The sequence below is a fragment of the Sinocyclocheilus anshuiensis genome, unplaced genomic scaffold (genome assembly GCF_001515605.1).
Source record: "Sinocyclocheilus anshuiensis isolate Anshui unplaced genomic scaffold, SAMN03320099.WGS_v1.1 scaffold3874, whole genome shotgun sequence".
Lineage (NCBI taxonomy): Eukaryota > Metazoa > Chordata > Actinopteri > Cypriniformes > Cyprinidae > Sinocyclocheilus > Sinocyclocheilus anshuiensis.
The window spans coordinates 104676-111908 of NW_015554070.1; positions in this window are offsets into that span (position 1 = coordinate 104676).

The following is a 7233-nucleotide window of genomic DNA, read 5'->3' on the forward strand; positions in this document are numbered from 1 at the left end:
GTCTGTGAGTGTGTGTGTGTGAGTGTGTGTCTGTGTGAGTGTGTGTGTGTGAGTGTGTGCGTGTGTGAGAGAGTGAGTGTGTGTGTGTGTGTGTGTGAGAGAGTGTGTGTGTGTGTGTGTGTTAATGAATGCTACTGTATGACTGTCTACAGAAAGTTGCATGCAATTCCCAGCATGCTTTAGTTCAGCATATATACAAACTTGCACAGTTTCACTCTGTTCAATTCATTAGAGTTTGACATAATCTATTGTCACCCAGTTAATTGCTAAATGTGATCTCTTCTCTACATTAAGAAAGAAAGAGAAAGAAAGCAGGTCCAGCCGAACATGCAGTGACTGCAGCACAAAAGCGCGTTTATTCTGGATCTGCTGAAGCACTGCTGTGTTTCTCTCACAGCCTCATGATTGTGACGATCCACTGAATGTCCGAACAGCTGGACACGGCTGGACAGAGAGACAGAAACTCTCTGACCCTCCACAGTAAACGCCTTTCATGGCTGACATTTGACAGGCATTAATAATACATGTAAAGCTGAGAATGAGAGTTGAGAGCGAGAGAATGAGCTGCGGTCAGTAATGGAGCAGAGCAAGACATGCTTAAATGTGTTAGACGCTCCAAATACAGTCTCTGAGAACTAGTCTGCATTTTTCTAATGTAATGCTTTTTGTCCCTTACAGAATTACATGATCATGACAGCAGTTTGTCAAACTTGAATTGAAAAATAAGATGGATTTCAGAAAGTCTAGCTGTGTTCGGTTTGTTCCTCTTTTGCTGCACGAGTTTGTGTAAAACCTGACGATCATGTCATGATCTGAGAGCATCTTCAGCTTCAGTGGAAGAACATCGGGACCTTCTGGACAAAACGCTCACATGATCAGCGTCACAAGTGTGCTTAATTTGATTACTGACAGTTTTATTAGGTCTTATTCATTTTATGTCAGATTTTTTAAAACTCTTGCCTTGTTTTCGTGTTGTCTATAAAATCTGTGATGCACCAAACACCTTCCTCATCCTAATAACATACTTCACTGTGCTTCTAGACATTGATGAAGACTTTGAAATGTTTCTGTCTCCATCTCCTGACTTCCGTCTGTCCACAACTTCATCCCGGAGATCTTTTGACAGTGTCTTGCCACCCATAGCTGATTGTTTGCTTCAGTTGCTCTAGCAAGGACTGAAATGCTCCAGGAAAGCTCTTCTCATGCTGAGCTGATCACAGGCGTTGTGTGCCATTGAGAAGCTGATGAACTGCACCTGATTGAGTTTACAAGTCATTTTTAGGAGAGCTGATCCTTTTTCCAACTCAGTGATTCTGGTTTTGTTGGTGTTATATCTTTCACTTGGATGTTATAAGTTGCACTGAGTAAATACAGCTGGATAAAGCAACAAAATGTGATTATTTTAAAGGGGGCTGATTCTTTTCTATACCCACTGTATGTATGTATATATATAAAGAGAGAGATAGAGAGAGAGAGCATAGAAATGCTCTTCTCAGCTCTTGCGCCCTCCTCAGTGAAGTCGAGTGAAGAGTGAAGTCTAAAAGCTTGACGAACACGACACATTAGACTAATTAGTGTGAGAGAAGCGGATTGTTTCCTGATCTGGCGCTCATATGTCACAGCAGATTGAGACTGAGAGCACGCCATCCGATCACTGCTGTTATGAGAAACAAACTGCTTTCCTCTGATCAGTAAAACACATTTATATTTACGCTGATTTCTCACATGCATTTACAGATCATTCAAAAAAAGATATAAACATGGGAACGAGACTACAATAGATGGAGATTAAGAACATGAAACAAAAAGATAGAAATGACATGTTTATGTCAAGCAGCCCGGTCACGTGTTTTTCAGTCATGACAGAGATTTCTGGAGAAATCTGATTTCATCACATTGTTCATCCTCTCAAAGTTGTCTTCTGCTTTCACATTGAGATTCACATTCTGCTTAAGCACACTAACTCAGAATGAGGAAAACATGCCTCACTGTAAATGAATCATACTAATGATATTAAATGAGGCTTAGTTTCAGGGATAGATCATTAGCTCAGTATGTGGGCCATTCTATCATTTAGGGTACATGTCCATTGTATTTTTTTTCCTAACAATTTTCCATAGAAATGTCATATTTTATCGACTAAGAGAACATATGCTATAATCTCACACATGCATTTTGTGCACACTTTTTTTTCACGTCCCTTTTTGTTCACGTCCCTTAAAATAGTGTTTGCAATGTCTGCTTTGTAAACTGATGAGTTCAAAATAATAAATAAAAATGTTAAAGTCAAGATTATCCATATTAAATTTATTTTTACATTAGAAAAATAGATAGACAACAATTACTTTTAAAACAATTGACTTTTTGCATTTTAACTTGAAGTTTTTTAAATCTAAAATTGAAATAAAAACTGTATGGACATTAAAAAACAAAAAAACGACTACAGATGACAAAAACACACAACAAAATTGCTACAACTTCAACAAAAAATAAAAACAAGATGGAAAATATAAAAATAAAAACTACAATAGTATCTTAATTATACTAAAATAACACTGATTTGATCTCCAATGACCGATTATCAAGGAGTATATTAATTGCCCGTCAACTATATTGGGTACATTGTTATGCTTTGCAGTATTTCAATTTTTATATGTTTATGATTTTCAATTCAAATAAATATTAAATTTGAGAAAGGAAAACATTTGGGGAAAAAAAATTTTTTTTGAGAAAAAAAAAAAACATTTGGTTGACCAGACAAGGCCTGCTGTTGAAATTATGAAACTGTCAGCGATGTTACCTGTCAACAGTGTGTCCGTAATTGACAAACTCACCAGGAAATGATCTTTTTCTTTGTAAGATTGAAATGGTGTTTAATGATGAAGCTTGGTTGTTTTATTGAAAATAAAAACAAGATGGAAAATATGAAAATAAAAACTGATTCAAAAACTACAATAGTATCTTAATTATACTAAAATAACACTGATTTGATCTCCAATTACCGATTATCAAGGAGTATATTAATTGCCCGTCAACTATATTGGGTACATTGTTATGCTTTGCAGTATTTCAATTTTTATATGTTTATGATTTTCAATTCAAATAAATATTAAATTTGAGAAAGGAAAACATTTGGGGAAAAAAATTTTTTTTTGAGAAAAAAAAAAAACATTTGGTTGACCAGACAAGGCCTGCTGTTGAAATTATGAAACTGTCAGCGATGTTACCTGTCAACAGTGTGTCCGTAATTGACAAACTCACCAGGAAATGATCTTTTTCTTTGTAAGATTGAAATGGTGTTTAATGATGAAGCTTGGTTGTTTTATTGAGAAAGCATGTTGTTTTTACAATTTTTTCCTGATGTGAAATGTACCCTAACTTGACATGCTTTTTTAAACACAATAGAAGTCAATGGAAAGTTTTCTTCAATTAGTGAAACATGATTGTGTATAAATGAGCGTAACTGTATGGAGCACAGCAGACACAGGCTTTATGAGAGACAGACGCTCTAATCTAAGCTCAGTGTTGGATTACACAGTGGCGTGAATCACTCCAACACAAAGTCATAGAGTCTAATTTAAGCCAGAAATTCAGTTCAGCCGTATCGATTTACTGCACGCTCCAGAGATTCACCAGCGCGTTTACAGTCATAAAACATACTGATTTACTTTCATGATCCTTTGTATCTCTGATTTACCAATGCAACACCAGCTTTAGTTTTTCCACAGAAGATCATTTCATAAACGAGTTGGTGAATTTCCAGCATGCTTTTCTGTGAAAGATCTCAGTTGCTCTACCTGTTTCTACTTGTTGATGTGTTTGTGAATGTTGTAAATGTCACGTCAGTGCGTTGCTGCTGACAGTGAGAGAAAAGTGAAGAAAGTGGCCAGAATCATATCAGCCTCCGGTCCATTATACCCAGACCTCTGCCAAGTTTCAAGGGTGTTTTCTCTCTTTTTCCTAATGAATTGCAGCAGTTTTGACAGGCAGAATTTGCCCTTTTTTACAGGCCTGATTGAATAAAGCTCATGAAGACTATGATTAGACTATTGTTATGTTGCAGATAGTGCAGACCGGGGCTAGTTGTCACAATCAAGTCTTTACAAAAACAGCGTTGAGAACAAACTCACCCTGAAAAAAACAAAAAGTGTCAAAATGAACCCTACATGAGAAATCATACAAAATCTCTTGATTCTGCCCTTTTGCAACAGCATCTAATTATAAACAACATGATTCTGTAGGTCTGTGTAAAAATATAGGGGAGTTTTTGCCATTTAAAAAGCACTTTTGGTTCCCCAAAGAACCTTTTATGGAACAGTTCTTAAAATAAAAAATGTTCAAAGAACCGTTTTCACACTTAAACATTAAGGTTTTTTTTATTGTCATTGATGGTTCCATGAAGAACCTTTAACACCCATGAAACCTTTCAATTGCACTAAAGGTTCTTTATAGTGGAAAAAAATGGTTCTTAGATTATTAAAATGTTCTTTACACTGCACTTTTTAAATATAACGTTTCCAAAACGTGTTTTTTGCAGCAATGCCATAGAAAAACCATTTTTCGGTTACGGATAGAAAGCCGCCGCATCCAAAAGAAGGTGCTTCAGAATGCATTACGTTACTTTTGCATTACTTTTTCTCATCTGGGCTCACTTTGCTTACTTTGCAAACAAAGTAACTGGCGATACTTATTTGAAAAAGTAACTCAGATTGTTTTTTGTAAATTAAAAAGTAATGCATTACTTTATACTAGTTACTAATAATCTAACTTGCGTTACTTGTAATGTGTTCCCCCAACACAAAATGGTTCTTCTATGTCATCACTGTGAAAATCCCCTTTCAGAAACTTTAAAGAACGTTTTGTGCAACGGAGAGCTTCTACACTCTTAAAAATAAAGGTTCCAAAAGGGGTTTTCTCAGTGATGCCATAGAATAACCTTTTTTGGTTCCCCAAAGAACTTAATTTCTTAAAAGAACCACTTCTCTTAGTCTGAAGAACATTGTAATGATCTAAAGCACCTTTTGTGCAAACGGAAAGATTCCACGGATGTTAAAGGCTCATCATGGAACCACAGATGCCTGTAAGGAACCTTTATTAGAGTGAACGTTCATCAGAAAGCCCTCACGGACGCCTGCAGATGACGGGAATTGCTCTGCCAGTTCAAGCAAAGAGTCTTTCATTAAAGAGATAAAATATCCATTAGGGATTTGTAGGCAAATGGGGAAGAGTTCCTAAAGGTTAGAGGGCAAAACGCTGAGGTGCGGATGATGCAGTGGCTTTAAAACAGCAGCGACAGAAAGACGCGTCTACCCGGCTCATTTAAAGGGGTCATATGATGCTGCTAAAAAGAACATTATTTTGTGTAATGAAATGTGTTTATGTGGTTTAAGGTTCAAAAAACACATTATTTTCCACATACTGTACATTATTGTTTCTCCTCTATGCCCCGCCTTTTTGAAACGCGTCGATTTTTACAAAGCTCATCGGTCTGAAAAGCGAGGTGTGCTGTGATTGGCCAGCTATCCAGTGCGTTGTGATTGGCTGAATACCTCAAGCGTGTGAGTTTTAGGTAGGTGTGGTTGACTCTTAGCTTTTATAAAGAATATCTCTTTGGATTTGAGACTTTAGTCTTTGCAACTTTACAGATCTTCTTTATGCACCAAGAGCTTGTAACACTCCAAAGAGAAAGGAACAATTGAAATTGCATCATATGACCCCTTTAATCAGACAAGCTTCAGATCCGGTCAGTGGAGCGGGAAGTTTTGATAGAAACTAAACAAAACAGAAAGAGGAAGAGGGCAGCAAGTGTTTTAAACAGGGAAATGTGTTCAGCAGCTGCTGCTCTTCTCTCCCCAAACACTCTCATCCAGCTAATGGAGGGCACTTGGGTTTCATTCTCTCTGCCAAACCGTGTGTGAGAGCGTGTGCGCATTGACTCAGACAGACGAGAGACTAGAGAACCCTAAAGGAAATAATATTGTGTGAAAGCTCGAGGCCAAAACTGAAACTCGATTCAATTATCTATAGCCCGGAGTCTTGAAACTGAGGGACTCATGCTCTGTTTTTGGGTTATGTAGTCTTTTCTTTAATATCTCATCCTCATTCCCCATTACACATTCACATGTTGTTACTAGATCACATAAGTCAGGTTAAAAGGCAAGTTTCAAGTTTATTCAAAGAAATAAATAGCTCTTGTGCACCTGGATGCTTGCAGGAAAGATTTGCCTCTGAAAACTCTTTAAACAGCATCATTTTGTTCCCGTCTTCATGCACAGCCCAAACTCTGCCGTCTGACCTTTGGTACCATTTCAGACACTTTCACATTTATGAGGATCTCAAAAGCAGAAGTCGGCATGGACGGGGGAAACTTCTATAGTGGTGAATTATTGGTAACACTTTATTTTAAGGACCAATTCTCACTATTAACTAGTTGCTTTGTTAGCATGCATATTACTAGCATATTGGCTGTTATAAAGCATGTATTAACGTCTTATTCTGCATGAGCATATTTTAGATCCCTTAATCAAACCCATACTGAAACTAACAACTACCTTATTATTCATAAGCAGCACACTAGGAGTTTATTGAGGCAGAATTCACAGTTAATAGTTCATAGTGAGAATTGGACCTTAAAATAAAGTGTGCAGATGAAGAATAGAAGAGATGAATTTAATAACTATATCATTTTGAAGTGTTCTGGCATATTACAGCTTTCCTTTTAGGCTCTTTAGAGAAGAAAATGTTGAAAATATAAAGGTCACAGTGGCAAATATCAATGAATAGTCCTTGAATGCTGCAAAAGCAACAACAGCAACGGATCAAGCTCAGCTACTCTGTTTAACAGAATATATAGAACACACACACACACACACACATATATATATATATATATATATATATATATATATATACTTTGTGTTAATTAAGGATGTGCTTGGGCATTTTATATTGTAGAATACATTTAATCACAGTACAATTAATTCATTTCTCCCTGACAGCAGTTTGTGGTTATAAAAACCTGGCCTCATTATCATTACACATCTCCCTTTCTATCTGTCCGTCTCGGTCATTTTCTCTCTGTCTGCGTTTGATAATGCCTGGTGATGTCAGCGGTTTGTGTCTGAACGATACCTTCCCCATCCGCTCTGTTCTCTCTGTAACTCTCTCACACACACACACACACACACACACACACAAACACACACACACACACACACACACACACACACACAC